Source organism: Ursus arctos, unplaced genomic scaffold (assembly GCF_023065955.2).
Source record: "Ursus arctos isolate Adak ecotype North America unplaced genomic scaffold, UrsArc2.0 scaffold_5, whole genome shotgun sequence".
In the NCBI taxonomy this organism is placed as follows: domain Eukaryota; kingdom Metazoa; phylum Chordata; class Mammalia; order Carnivora; family Ursidae; genus Ursus; species Ursus arctos.
The window spans coordinates 80,844,602-80,860,350 of NW_026623067.1; the positions used below are offsets into that span (position 1 = coordinate 80,844,602).

Sequence of the window (15,749 nt, forward strand, 5' to 3'; positions counted from 1 at the left end):
TCTCTCCCTTTCCCTCTCCTTCCCCCTCTTCTCCTCTTCCTGCTCATGCACACGGGCACTCTCTCTCTAAAATAAATAAATACAATCCTTAAAAAGGAAAAAACAAAGATGAAAAGGTCATATACTGTCCAGGCCCGGTGCTTTAGGGAGTGTTTCTGGTGTATGCTGTTTGTACTCTGTTGCTGTGTTTTGTCTGCTCTTTCCCTCAGGTTTTTGGCAATCTTTCCTGTGGAGATTCTTCTTGCCTGAAGTGGGAATGTTTGGACCTTGTCCAGAGTGTGGCTAGTTTTAACTAAGTGTGCTCTGGTCTGCTTGTTAAAAGAGGCTTGATCTTATTTCCCCTGGAGCTGAAGCTTTGCAGCACTCTATGGTTAGTAGACTTGGTGCATGTGGGGAGTTTGTGTTGGTCTTCTGGAGTAGGGGCCTGCACTCTGACTCTCAGGAACACTTGCCCCAGTAAAGAAGCACCTGCAGAGCGCAAAGGGGGTGGGAGGCTGGTGTAAGTGGTTTAGGTTTCCACTTTTGGTGCTGTGCTACTCACTGAAGTCAGTCCATGCTGATGGGCTGGGGGAGGAAAATGGTTCCCACCCTCTCCCTCATCCCCAGAGAGGAGAGTTTACAACCACCACTATCTGGAAGCCCTCACAGAAGAGGAAATTATTTCCCCTCATATGTCTGAGGTGTCCCTCAGATCCCTGCCTTCACCCCGTCTGTGTCTGGGCCATCTGCTCACTCAGCAGTGCAGTGCACCTGTGTTTTAGCTGAGGCAGACTGACTGAGTATCAAAACCCCAAAGTTAAGGGACCTGGCATGGAGGAGATTTGTGCTGGTCCTCTGCGGGAGGATCTTACAACTCTGAGGCTGGTGCAGGTTTGTCCCAGAAGGGCAGTGGCATCAATGTGCAGGAACATGGAGTTTAGAATAAAGCACAGCAAAAAGCTGGAGTCTAGGTTAGCTGCCCTCAGCAGGTGTCTCTGCCCCTATGCTAAGGGACTGGGCAGTGGAATGGCACCCATCGACTCTTTTGTCCCTGGAAAGGCAATGTCACCTCTCCCAGCTGCACTCCAAGGCGGGAGAACCATCTCTCTCAGTGCATCCCAGGGGATCCTCAGACCCAGCACCTGCTCCCACTCCTCTGCCCTCCTTTTCCATAGGAGCTCCACAGTGCCCGCAGGGCTCAACACCAACTGTACCATGGACCTCCAAAACTACAGTCTCTGAGTTCTGCTGGTCGTAAAAACTCACGATAATCAGCCCCTCTCATTTTCTCAGTAGATGGCTTTGAGAAAGTGTTTTCCTTGTATGATCCCCTATGAACTGCACTCTCTCTCTCTCTTCTCTCTGTGATCAGGGCTCCCTTCCCTCTGCAGCATCCATGATCCTTTTCTCTCCTAAATCATGTCTCTGCACCTCCTAACTTCCACAGTGTGGGCTCTTCTCTTCCACTAGTTGTGTAGTTTGTTCTCTCAGTCCTCAGATTGATTTCTTTGGTGTTCAGAATGACGATATTTATCTAGCAGGGATGAGGCAAGCGTAGGGTCCCCCTACTACTCTGCCATCTTCACTCCCCCTCCTTCCATATATACTTCTGCTCTTTGGAAGACACTATATGGGAAACAAAAAGACAAGTTTGAGAGTTAAGGACTTGGAGAAATATTTGCAAATTATTGGTCTGATTAAGAATTTTTATTCACTTTATACATATTGTAAAAAATTCTTCAAAACTCAATTATAAGATAACAAAATACCCAAATATTTTTAAAAGCACAAAGATTTGAATAGGCACTTTACCAAAGGAGATACATAAATGGCAAATAACCATAGGAAAAGATACCTAATATCATGAGTTATTAGCAAAATACAAATTAAACCAAATTAAGAAAACAGTATACACTTACACACCAATTAGAATAACTTTAGCTAAAATATGAACTTTTAGTAGTCATGTGGAGGAACTGGAACTCTAAAACCTGGTCATGACAATGTAAAATGTTATTACTTTGGAATCCCCAGTTTCTTAAAATGTAAACAGACACCTCTCGCATGATCCTGTCATTGCATTCCTAAGCATTTATCCAAGGGAAAAGAAAGTGTGAGTCTACACAGAGATGTCTACACAATGTGCATAGCATCTTTATTTGTAATAACCAAAATTGTTTATCTACAGGTTAGTGGATAAGCAAACTGTCCTATGGCAACGTAGTGTTATACTACTCAGCAATACACAAATGCACTATTGATATATAGTACAATATTGATGAGTCTCAAACTAATTATGCTGAGTGGAAAAAGCCAGACAAAAATAAGTCTATACTGTATTGTTTTAATTATATAAAGTTCTAGAAAATGCGAACTAAACCATAGGGACAGACCACAGATCAGTGGTGTCTCAGGCAGGGGTTCCAGGAGTGGTAAAAAGGAGGCATGATAAAATGGCACAAAGAAAATTCGAAGGTGATGCATATGCTTGGTATCTTCATTATGGTGATAGTTTCATTGGTGTGTCACATGTCAAAACATCAAATTGTACACTTTAGATATGTGCAGGTCTTGCATGCCAAGCATACCTCAATTATAGAATTAAGTTAAATTTAAAAATGCAGAAAGAAAAACCTCCCTTTTCTGATTATTTGACTGATTGAGAAACCAATAACTCAGTAGTCCAATCTGCGGGATTTCACTTTTAAGAAGTAATGACTATTTCAGAATGTTTTCTTTCCTCTACATTTTTCCCAGCATGTCACTTGTATTTAATTATTTTAATAGCTATGAATTTGTCTGAAATTGCTTTGGAAAGGAAATAAATTGGTTTCAAAAGCAACCAGTGATTCATTATCAGGTGGTGACTTAGTAGCTGATAATTCTTTTAAAATGCTGGCTGAAATAGTGATGTCAAGTTATTAAAGTTTGCGCTTTTAAAATGTTAACCTTTATAATCACTATCTGAACTGCACTTTTGTTGAGTGCCATAACACCAGATATTTTTATTGTCTCAACCTATAAAACAGATAATCTGCTCTTGTGATGCCTGAAAATAGACTCTACTGGTTAACTGTTTTCTTCTCTTAAAAGATTTATTTATTTATTTATTTATTTATTTATTTATTTATTTATGAGCGAGAAAGTGGGGTGGGGGGAGCAGAGGGAGAGGGAGAGAGAGAATCTCAAGCAAACTTCTTGCTGAACACAGAGCTTGAGGTGGGGCTCCATCTCATGACCCTGAGATCATGACCTGAGCTGAAATCAAGAGATGGACACTCAACTAGGAGAGTTGAGTTGAGTTAACCTGGTGCCCCAGGTTAACTGGTTTTTGTCTGGTAGCTTTCCCCAAGGACCTGTGTTATTTTATTTTGCTCGTTTAGGGGAGGGGAATGGATTATTTCATTTGCCATCACTATTTTCTCTGTATATCTGTATCTTTGTTCATTGTCTATCTGGAACCAGATGTTGTGCTACTACTGCAGCATCAGGGAAGGGGTTGTGATGAATTGGAAGAGGTACCTGTATTCCACTTTCCAAGCAAACCACCTGCCATGCCACGCACTGACACAGCAAGTGCTGAAGCAGTTGGTGGACACTTCATAGATGTATTTCCTTGAGTTGCTATTTTGTCAAAATAAATGAGTAACTCTGTGCCCTATCCAACTTCTGTTTGAGTGATAAACATTTTAGAGAATTGGAAATACTGTGTTGAAATTGTTACAGCTAAAGCTGATGCTTCAGTGTTGGAGCAGTCTTGTTTGCAAATGTGACACAGCATCAAATGATAAGGATCCTTCCACATGTGGAGATTGATGTGATAGATCCACAATCCTATACTTTCCGTGACTTTTGCATTAATTGGAACTGTCTCTAGGTCAATCCCAATCCTCTCTAGTTAATCACCATCCTAATTAATTCCTCCTAAATAGAGGTATCAACAAATGAAAAGCTGAATTGGACTGCAGCGTTCACAATAGAAATTCTATGAACCTGTCTGAAATTATTTTGCAGTCCAAACTGAATGAATTGCTTTTCTAATTGTCAACTCTTTTCTAGGTTATCACTACATTCAAGCACTGCTCTGGTGGTAACTTTTAGTTTTTCTTTTTTAACCTGTTGGCTAAGCTGTTGGAATGGCATATGGAATGACATCTAAATTCGCCATTAAATTGGATAACTTCAATGATTTACTATACAATTCCATATCAGGGACAACAATATAAATGGAGAAAGAAGTGATATTTATTAGAGCAATAAAATTTATTTAATAGCAGTGACAGATCCCACAAGTAATAAGTTTGCCATATGTGTGAATTAAATCATATGTAACTATTCTTTTTACCCCATCTTCTATCACACTAGTTGGCAGAGTCCTTAGTATCTAAAACTAATTCCTCCTGTGATTATTTTAATATTCATCCTGCATTATTTCTCCCATGTATACACCCTACTAAACACTCTCAAATCACGACTTTTTAATCACCTTTTAATCAACCTTTTAATTTGAAAATATTTAATTGTCCTGTTGTTGTATAGTGGTTTAAGTTCCACAAAAAACAAAACAAACAAACAAACAAAAAACATAACAGTGTTGGCTTTTTGGCAGGGAATTTTCTACATATGATAGACAATTTCTTATTCTTTTTTCTTAAAAACATAAAAATTATATGTATATAAACACTATGTAATCACTGATGAATTTGACAAAGCTTAGTGATAGTTGATGTGCAGAAGTTTCAAAAAAGAATTTTGTATGAATCATTGAAATTCTTTTTGTCCATTATTCAAAAAGGCTTTTTCTGACTATCTGATCAAAAAGAAGTTTTCTCAATGTTATAACATACTTCCTTATTTATTTTATTTACGGAAATTCTCACAATCTCTTTTCTTATAATGTATCCACTTAGTTTATCTGTCTCCTCTTCTAGAAAGGGTAAACTTTATTTTTAAGGGATAAATATTTTCTCTTTTAAATTCACACTATAAACCCAGTTCAAACTCTATAACCAGAACATCTTTATTATTGAATGAATTACTAAATAATTTGATTTGGTTTATAATCTTTCTTCCTGTAAGTATTTTAGACTTTAGTGATATAGATATATCTATATCGATATCGATATAGATATAGATATATGTTGGTTGCCATTCTGTTAGACTATTATTATTTATTTCGTCATAAATGTGCCATTAAATCCATCTTCTGGGTATGAAATCCACTTATGTAGAGAAAAAAATGTCATTGAGATATTGCATATTAGTTATGGATATGTGAGTGATGATAATGGTATTGAAAATTAACATAAAATAGAGAAATACATATGAAGTTGACTATTTAAAGAAGTAATATTTTAATTGAAGTATGTATGATTAGATGATTTTCTAATTTTATAGGAGAAAAAATAAAAGGTTACCTGGTAGACCAGAACTTTCTGGCAAATGAAATATATAATTGTATTCTTAAACATCACACAACCCCTTTCTTGCCTCATTATTCATCTTTTTATTCTCCAAAAAATTATCAGGAAAATGTCCTATCATTATGTGAAGATATTATGGTAAGCAATAATGAGACAATCTATGCTTTTAGAGAGGAAATAGTAAAATACTGATTACTCATTTAATCATAACTACATTATGTTTGATAAATAATTATAATAATATGAAAGTATAAAAAGAGACCCTGACTTTTTTATAAAATCTGAAAAGTTAGTATATTTTAGGTATATTTAGCCATCCTTTTTTCACATGATCGTCTGTTTTCTCTTCTCACAGACATCACAATTTCTCAAAAATTATCATCATAATTAGTATCATTGGATAAAAGTTTTTGACAATATGTATTTTATGTATGAAAGCCCATCTTTTTTTTTTTAATGATTTTTTAATATATTATGTTAGTCACCATACAGTACATCCCCGGTTTCCGATGTAAGTGAAAGCCCATCTTCTAAGCAAAATACAGAGGACCCAGCCTTGCAAGTCGTAGGTGATAAAAAGACCTGGACAAGTATCTGATATTATAGATAATAACATATGGCCAAGCATACATTACTATAAAGAGAAACAACATTAATTAGTTCCAATTTCTCCAGCACACCACCAGTATTATCCCCACTTCCACTCAAAACATACGCTTGTTTTGAAAGGAATTGTCTTTAGAAATCCATCTTTTTAATAGAAGTAAAGAACAAAAATTGATAGATATAGAGGAGAAAGCCAAATACAAGAAAATAATAGTTCAAATTGTCCAAACAGTAGTTCAAAATAAAATATGGCATGATTTTTGCAACATGAGGGAAGACAATAGTTTTCAATCTAGAACTCATAACAGAGAAATTGTGTTGTTGGAATCAAGAGAGACAAAAGTAATCTGAGGGCATTTTTGGCTCTATAACAAAAAATAATTTACAAATTTATGAAAATATGTACCTCATTTATTGGTTTTTAACTTATAGAACTTTTAGAGGTATTGTACCTCAAAAGTATAGTACTAAATGGGATAAATATTAGAAGGGGAAAATTTGTGATAGGGTGGGAAGATGGAGGTAAATGGCAGAGCTTCTAAGATGGTCATATTACATAATGAGAAGCCAAGAGATATTGTTAGGCTAATGAAATAAGAATTAGAGATTTACATATGTAGTATATGTATATAAAGTATATAGCACAAATATACCAAATTTGAAGTTGGGGCATGAAACTTTGTGATGAAAGAATTTGTATGGGCATAAGCTCTTCTTTTGTTCACTAAAGTTAATAAATCAGTAACATTTTGCATTTATGTATTATTTAGAGTTATAGAAGCTAAAAATGAAAAATCTGAAATATAAAACAAAAGTTATTGTTTCTGGAAGTTAAATGAGAGTAAGCAGCAGACTCAGGGCAAGCAGGATGTTATTATTTATTATACAACCTTCTGTAGGAACTAATGCAACCTAAATCCACACACACATATTTTTTTTAGAGTAGTATAATTAATTTGACAATAACTGAAATGTTCAATGTTGGCATTAATATTAAATTATATATATATATATTTTAAATTTTTAACTTAAATTCAATTAATTATTATTGGTTTCAGAGGTACAGGCCTGTGATTCATCAGTCTTGTATAATACCCAGTGCTCATTATATCACATGCCCTCCTTAATGTCCATCACCGAGTTACCCCATCCCTCATCTCCTTCCCCTCCAGCAACCCTCAGTTTGTTTCCTATTATTAAGAATCTCGTATGGTTTGTCTCCCTCTAGTTTCATCTCATTTTATTTTTTCCTCTCTTCCCCTATGATCCTCTGTTTTGTGTCTTAAATTCCACATATCAGTGAGAGCATATGATAGTTGTCTTTCTCTGATTGGCTTACTTCACTTAGCATAATACCGTCTGGTTCCATCCACGTCATTGCAAATGGCAAGATTTCATTTTTTGATGGCTATGTAATATTCCATTGTATATATATATACCACATCTTCTTTATCCATTCATCTGTTGATGAACATCTGGGCTCTTTCCATAGTTTGGCTATTGTGGACGTTGCTGCTATGAACATTGGGATGCAGGTGCCCCTTCAGATCACTATATTTCTATTTTGGGGGTAAATAATCAGTAGTGCAATTGCTGGATCACAGGGTAGCTCTATTTCCAACTTTTTGAGGAACCTCTATACTGTTTTCCAGAGTGGATACACCAGCTTGCATTCCCACCAACAGTGTAGGAGGGTTCCCCCTTTTCCGCATCCTTGCCAACATCTGTGGTTTTCTTTTTCTTTTTCTTTTTTTTAAAGATTTTTATTTATTTATTTGACAGACAGACAGTGAGAAAGGGAACACAAGCAGGGGGAGTGGGAGAGGAAGAAGCAGGCTCCCAGCAGAAGAGCCTGATGCGGGGCTCGATCCCAGAATGCTGGGATCACGCCCTGAGCCGAAGGCAGACGTTTAATGACTGAGCCACCCAGGAGCCCCCAACATCTGTGGTTTTCTGACTTGTTAATTTTAGCCATTCTGACTGGTGTGAGGAGATATTTCATTGTAGTTTTGATTTGTATTTCCCTGATGATGAGTGATGTTGAGCATCTTTTCATGTGACTGTTGGCCATTTGTATGTCTTCTTTGGAGAAATGTCTGTTCATGTCTTCTGCCCATTTCTTGATTGGATTATTTGCTTATTGGGTGTTGAGTTTGATAAGTTCTTTATATATCTTAGATACTAGCCCTTTAGCTGATAAGTCATTTGCAAATATCTTCTCCCATTCTGCTGGTTGTCTTTTGGTTTTGTCAACTATTTCCTTTGCTGTGCAAAACCTTTTTGTCTTGCCTTTGGAGACATGTCTAGCAAGAAGTTACTGTGGCTGAGGTCAAATGGTTGCTGCCTGTGTTCTCCTCTAGGATTCTGATGGATTCCTGTCTCATATTTAGGTCTTTCATCCCTTTTGAGTCTATTTTTATGTATGGGGTAAGGAAATGGTCCAGTTTCATTCTTCTACATGTGGCTGTCCAATTTTTCCAACACCACTTGTTGAAAAGATTGTCTTTTCTCCATTGGCTAGTCTTACCTGCTTTGTCAAATATTTGCTGACCATAGAGTTGAGGGTCCATTTCTGGGTTCTTTGTTCTGTTCCATGAATCTATGTGTTCATTTTTGTGCCAGTACTATACTGTTTTAATGATTACAGCTTTAAAATAGAACTTGAAGTCCAGCATTGTGATGCCACCAGTTTTGATTTTCATTTTAAATTCCTTTGCCTATTCAGGGCCTTTTCTGGTTCCATACAAATTTTAGGGTTGTTTGTTCCAGCTTTGTGAAAAAAAGTTGATGGTATTTTAATAGGGATTACATTGAATTCGTAGATTACTCTAAGTAGCATAGACATTTTAACAGTATTTGTTCTTCCAATCCATGAGTATGGTACTTTTTTTTTTTTTCGCATCTCTTTATGTCTTCCTCAATTTCTTTCATGAATTTTCTATAGTTTTCTGAGTACAGATCCTTTGCCTCTTTGGTTAGGTTTATTCCTAGATATCTTATGGTTTTGGGTAAAATTGTAAATGAGATCAACTCCTTAATTCCTTTCTTTTGTCTCATTGTTAAGGTATAGGAATGCAACTGATTTCTGTGCATTGATTTTATATCCTGCCACTTTGCTGAATTCCTGTATGAGTTCTAGCAATTTTAGGGTAGAGTCTTTTGGGATTTCCATATAGAGTATCATATCATCTGCGAAGAGTGAGAGTTTGACTTCTTCTTTGCCAATTCAGATATCTTTTATTTCTTTCTGTTGTCTCATTGCTGAGGCTAGGACTTCTAGTACTATGTTGAACAGCAGTAGTGATCGTGGACATCCCTGTTGTGTTCCTGACCTTAGGGGGAAAGCTCTCAGTATTTCCCCATTGAGAATAATCTTTGCTATGGGCTTTTCATATATAGCTTTTATGATATTGAGGCATATTCCCTCTATCCCTACACTGTGAAGGGTTTTAATTAAGAAAGGATGTTGTACTTCGTCAAATGCTTTTTCTGCATCTATTGAGAGATCATATGGTTCTTGTCCATTCTGTTATTTATGTAATGCATCAATTGATTGATTTGTGGTTGTCAATCCATCCTTGCAGCCCAGGAATAAATCCCACTTGGTTGTGGTGAAAAATCCTTTTAATGTACTGTTGGATCCTATTGGCTAGTATTTTGGTAAGAATTTTGGCATCCATGTTCATCAGGGATAATGGTCTGTAATTCTCCTTTTTCTGGGGTCTTTGTCTGATTTTGGGATCAAGGTATGAGGCCATAGAATGAGTTTGGAAGTTTTCCTTTCATTTGTATTTTTTGGAACAGCTTCAGAAGAATAGGTATTATTTCTTCTTTAAAAGTTGGGTAGAATTCCCCTGGGAAGCCATTGGGCCCTGGGTTCTTGTTTTTGAGAGATTTTAAATTACTGCTTCAATTTCCTTGCTGGTTATGGGTCTGTTCAGGTTTTCTATTTCTTCCTGGTTGTTTTGGTAGTTTATATATCTCTAGGAATGCATCCATTTCTTTCAGATTGCCTTATTTGTTGGCATACTGTTGCTCACGATATGTTCTTATAATTGTTTTTCTTCAGTGTTGGTTGTAATCTCTTCTCTTTCATTCATGGTTTTATTTACTTGGTCCCTTTCTCTTGTCATTTTCCTACGTCTGGCCAGCGATTTATTGATTTTACTAATTCTTTCAAAGAACCAGCTCCTATTTTCTTTGATCTGTTCTACTGTTCTTTGGTTTCTATTTCATTGATTTCTGCTCTAATCTTTATTATTTCTCTTCTACTGCTGGGTTTAGGCTTTATTTGCTGTTCTTTCTCCACCTCCTTTAGGTGTAAAGTTAGGTTGTATATTTGAGAACTTTCTTGTTTCTTGAGAAACAAGATATACTTGCCTCTTAGGACCACCTTCACTGCATCCCAAAGATTTTGAACAGTTGTGTTTTCATTTTCATTTGTTTCCATGAATTTTTTAAAATTCTTCTTTAATTTCCTGGTTGACCCACTCATTCTTTAGTAGGATGCTCTTTAGCCTCCATGTATTTGAGTTCTTTCCAAATTTCCTCTTGTAATTGAGTTCCAGTTTCAAAGCATTGTGGTCTGAAAATTTGCAGGGAATGATCCCAATCTTTTGGTGCCAAAAAGGTTCACAAACCTGATTTGTGAACCAGTGTGTGATCTATTCTGGAGAGTGTTCCATGTGCACTAGAGAAGAATGTATATTCTCTTGCTTTAGGATGGAATGTTCCGAATATATCTGTGAAGTCCATCTGGTCCAGTGTATCATTCAAAGTCTTTATTTCCTTGTTGACCTTCTGCTTAGATGATCTGTCCTTTGCGGTGAGGGGGGTGTTAAAGTCCCCTACCATTATTGTATTATTATTGATATGTTTCTTTGATTTTGTTATTAATTGGCTTATATAATTGGCTGCTCCATGTTACGGGCATAAATATTTATAGTTGTTAGATCTTGTTATTGGATAGACCCTTTAATTATGATATAGTGTCCTTCCTCATCTCTTATTACAGCCTTTGGTTTAAAATCTAATTTTTCTGATATTAGGATTGCCACCCCAGCTTTCTTTTGATGTCCATTAGCATGACAAATGATTTTCCACCCCCTCACTTTCAATCTGGAGGTGTCTTTGGGACTGAAATGAGTCTCTTGCAGACAGTAAATTGATGGGTCTTGCTTTAATCCAATCTGATACCCTGTGTCTTTTAACTGGGGCATTTAGCCCATTTACAATCAGATTAACTATTGAAAGATATTAATTTAGTGCCATTGTATAACCTGTAAAGTGATAGTTACTTTATATAGTCTCTGTTTCTTTCTGGTCTATGTTACTTTTGGGCTCCCTCTTTGCTTAGAGGATCCCTTTTAGTATTTCTTATAGGGATAGTTTGTTGATCACAAATTCTTTCAGTTTCTGTTTGTCCTGGAAGTTTTTTTGTTTGTTTGTTTGTTTGTTTGTTTGTTTTTTATCACTCCTTCTATTTTGAACGACATCCTAGCTGGATAAAGTATTCTCAACTGCATATTTTTCTCATTTAGAACCCTGAATATATCACGCTAGTCCCTTCTGGCCTGCCAGGTCTCTGTAGATAGGTCTGCTGCCAATCTAATGTTTCTATCCTTGTAGGTTACCGACCTCTTGTCCTGAGTTGCTTTCAGGATTTTCTTTTTGTCTCTGAGATTTGTAAGTTTCACTATTAAATGTCTGGGTGTTGACCTGTTTTTATTGATTTTGAGGGGGTTTCTCAGTCCATTCTGGACAATAAGGGAAGTTAGAGGAAAAGTTGTTAAAAAAGTCATAAGGAAGAGAAAATAATTTACAGTACTGTATTGTTAAAAAAAATCTCATACAATTGAACCCATGGATTTCAAACCTGTATTGTTCACGGGTCAACTGTATGACTATTTGTCTATGGTAGATATGATCAGAGCTCATCCCCGTCTGGCTCTCTTTTTGAGCTCACAGAGAAAAGTAAATTTTCTAACTTTTTCAGTAAGATAGAGAGCACTGTAACTTACTTGTTCTTGTCACAGAGGTGTAAGCAGAGTGATATACTTTTACTTCCAGGCTAAATCATATATTTAAATAAATCTTAGGTAAACAAGTAAATCTATAAACTTTTGGTCTTCAAAGCGTAAACATCCTCTTTCAGACTTGTTAGTTCCTTCAAGGTGTAATATTTGAAAATACAAAACAATTTAAGGTATATCATATCAGTGTAAACATGGCTAAACATCTAAGAAATTAAAATGATTGCATATTCTGTTTTTATTTCCAGATACTCTATACTTTTATAGTGAGTTTATAATAAAAAAAAAAGGTTGTGGACCATAAGAAAGTGTGCTAAAATGTTTTATTAGTTGATTTACAAAGTGACTCCTTTTTAGACAATACTATTTCTGTGAAGCTATATAAGTGAGTTTATGTTGTAAAACATTCTGTAGTCCTTGAAATGAAGACTTTGCAGGGGATGTGAATTATAAAGAGATTCCTAGGCAGAAATATATAGCAATAACATAAAAATTACAAGTCAATTACCTGCAGAAATAAAAAAAAAACAATTATGTTTGACAATTTAGGAATATAAATGTAAGAAATGCACACTTGTTTTCAATTTCAACTCTCATAATAGAGGAGACCCAATTACAGTATGTTCCAAATTAGAAGGCTAATTAGATGCTCAAAACTGGCATCTTTGTGGTACAAAGTATATTTATCTCACCATTTTACTTTGAAGAGATCATGCTTAAATTTATAGTCTTATGTGGTATATATATGCCACATATATGTGTGTGTGTGTGTGTGTGTGTAAATGCAAGTGTATGTACCCATATTGTTTCCAAATAATTTTTTCACTTCTTTTATTTGGACTATATTTTATTGGGTCAGAGTCAAGCAAACAAATACTGGGTTTCAGAGGAGTATTAAATGATAAAAGGTATGAAAGCGAAAAATGCTGTCATCTGGTACCCAAAACAATTTTTCAGATTTGTAGAAACACCCTCTATTACTTCATTTACAAAATATTTATATTTGATATTTTCCCCCCAAGAGTCCTTTACACTCAGTCACAGTATTCTTTAGTGTATAACAAAAAAATTCACTGGGTAATTAAAATTATGAAATGAAAGAGAAGAATGAAGAAGAATGCGTCTACCAGTACAGGGAATAGAAGGGGAGACAATGAGCAGAAGGATATTTCAATCTGCCAAGCCTTACTAATCCTCCTTTGACCACATTGCTAACATGAGAGTTATTAGTGCTGAGAAAGTGTATCTAATAGGATATTGAAACCTAGAGACTCAGCTCATGACTGCAAGGAGTTATAAATCCAATTGGGACAGAGTTTAAATCAACATGAATATCAGCTAATAAATACCAAAGTAGTAACTGATGAAGGGCCAATGCAATCTGTAGAAAAGAAGTTTTGAGTGATGAGAATTAAAGGTGTAGTTGAATCTGCTAATTTATGATTTTTCTGATAAATTTATGATAAATATACTCTTCATAAACAAGTAATGAATTTATATGTTATATATAATCCCTTTTGAGCCAAAATATTTGATGCATATGTGTGCATAATCATATATGACAGCAAAAATAGATTCTATTTTCGTTAATATAGATTTACCTCTCATGACATAGTGTAGCATGGATCTGAAAATAAAATGATTCTTCTTTATACTTAAATACCTGCATACTCATTTGTGAGGAGATGAATTAATCATTCAACCTATATTAGATCACCTAATATATCCAAGACTGGATCAGAAAAAGTGTCAGAGATTTTTGTTACTTTTGATAGTTAAGATAGTTATTTTTTCAGACAACTGAAATCTTTACAGTTAGAAACAAAATTCAGTATGTCATTCTCAAAAACAACAACAGTAACAATACTAACATTAGAATGGGGAAGAAGAAAAACTCTGGAATTAGAAAGATCCCAGGTTATTAATGTTTTCTAATTACAGAGCCTATATATATTTATATGTTTTATAGAGATATAGATAGAGATATAGATATTTAGATACTAAAAAGTAATGTCAAAATCAGGGTCACCTGACTGGCTCAGTCAGTGGAACATGCGACTATTGATTTTGGGATTGTGAGTTTGAGCCCCACATTGGGTGTGGAAATTACATAAATAAATAAATAAACACATACATACATACATACATAAATATTTAAAAACAAATGTCAAAATCCATACTGCTAATTTTTTTCTTCATTTCCTGTCAAATCAACACAAATGACAAAGAAGTAGCCTATTTTAGAATCCTACTTTAACATGTTATTTCCAGGACATGTACTGAGATTAGTAAAGAATAAAAATTTTTCCTAATTTTTCTACTTTTAAAATAATAGCATATAATGAGAACTCTGAAATTTTGCAGTATCCTAAAGTAACTTATTAATTAATAAAGACTATGGTGTATATTCAGCACATCTTTAGTGTTCATCTTTCCCCCTTGAAAATTAATACTTCATTTGTGTAACTGTATTAAGCAAAACACTCCTAGTCACATAGCAGGAAACACAAATCTTATCAAGTTGGGAATGTTGAATTAAACATGTTTCTTTATTGTAAGAATTCCCGTGACCTTAATAGGCAAAGATTCATGATGAAATTATAAGGGGGAACAGCGTAGTGAAATATTTTCTAATGTCATTTGACTATGGATAATTTTTTAAAATAATATAGCAATTACTCTATCATTGAAATAGGATTCCATATAATTCCATTTCCAAATCACTTCCCTAAGCTATAACTAGCATTTATCAATTAATTTTTGTCCCTTGCTTACTTCTCCATCTACTATAGACCAAATTTAGTAAATTTTCCATGTTATACTTCCCCTTTATTTCATTGCCCTTCATCTGAACTATTGCCATTTGGCTTCTCACAGTATATTCCTCCATTCTCACTCTAATCTAGTCTGTTCTTCACTCTGCAATGATTGTGCACTTTCCTTAGCACGGATTGCTCATGTACCTCTGCAGCTACTTCCTGTCCTTGTGGAACTAGTTTATATGTCATATCCATGAAGTTTTCTGCAATACTCCTACTCAGAATAATTTATCTATTATTCTAATTTCTCCATGAGTCCATTACTAAAAGGATCACATATGTCTAATTTTGCAGTGTGTATATCCATTTTGACTAAAAATTTTTGAAGTTATTTTTTTTTTCTTAAAGACAAGAAGTAGACATTAGTATAGCTCACCAAGTATTTCCAGTTTTCCTTATGGCTCCATGGTGGGGTAGCTCTTCACTCATCCTTAGGTTAGGGTCATGTGACTCAGTGGATTAAACATGAATGGAAGGAGAGATAGTACTTTGGATAAAGCCTTAAGAGTCAGTGCATGACTCACCACATTCTTTCTTTTTACACTAGCAAATTGCAACGTGTCAGATAGTCAGCCTAATCCTAGAGTAGGAAAGACAGGAGCAGACTTCTAAAAGAGAGGTAGTAATGATGTAACAGGAAAAAAAAAATTATTACTTGTTGAGGTGATGGAGTTGTTTGTTACCACAGTGTAACCAAGCTTTTTCTTTGGCTACACAAAACAAAGAACAGACTGTCTTGTATGTGAAAGATGCAAAAAAAGAAAAAGTATTAGAGAAGAAGAGATCCTAAAATTATCAATGTTTATTTAAGTACTGAGGTCGAGTCATCTAAGTTTTTGTTGCTTACCAGATTTTAGGAAATGCTACCAGAATAAACATACCAAATGAAT

The 15,749-nt window shown here is 35.1% G+C and overlaps 1 pseudogene; it reads left to right on the top strand.

Annotated features, from left to right (window-relative positions):
• The first annotated feature begins 810 nt into the window (after nucleotides 1–810).
• LOC113254965 (vesicle transport through interaction with t-SNAREs homolog 1B-like) overlaps nucleotides 811–15,749 on the top strand; it is a 41,965-nt pseudogene continuing 27,026 nt past the window's right edge.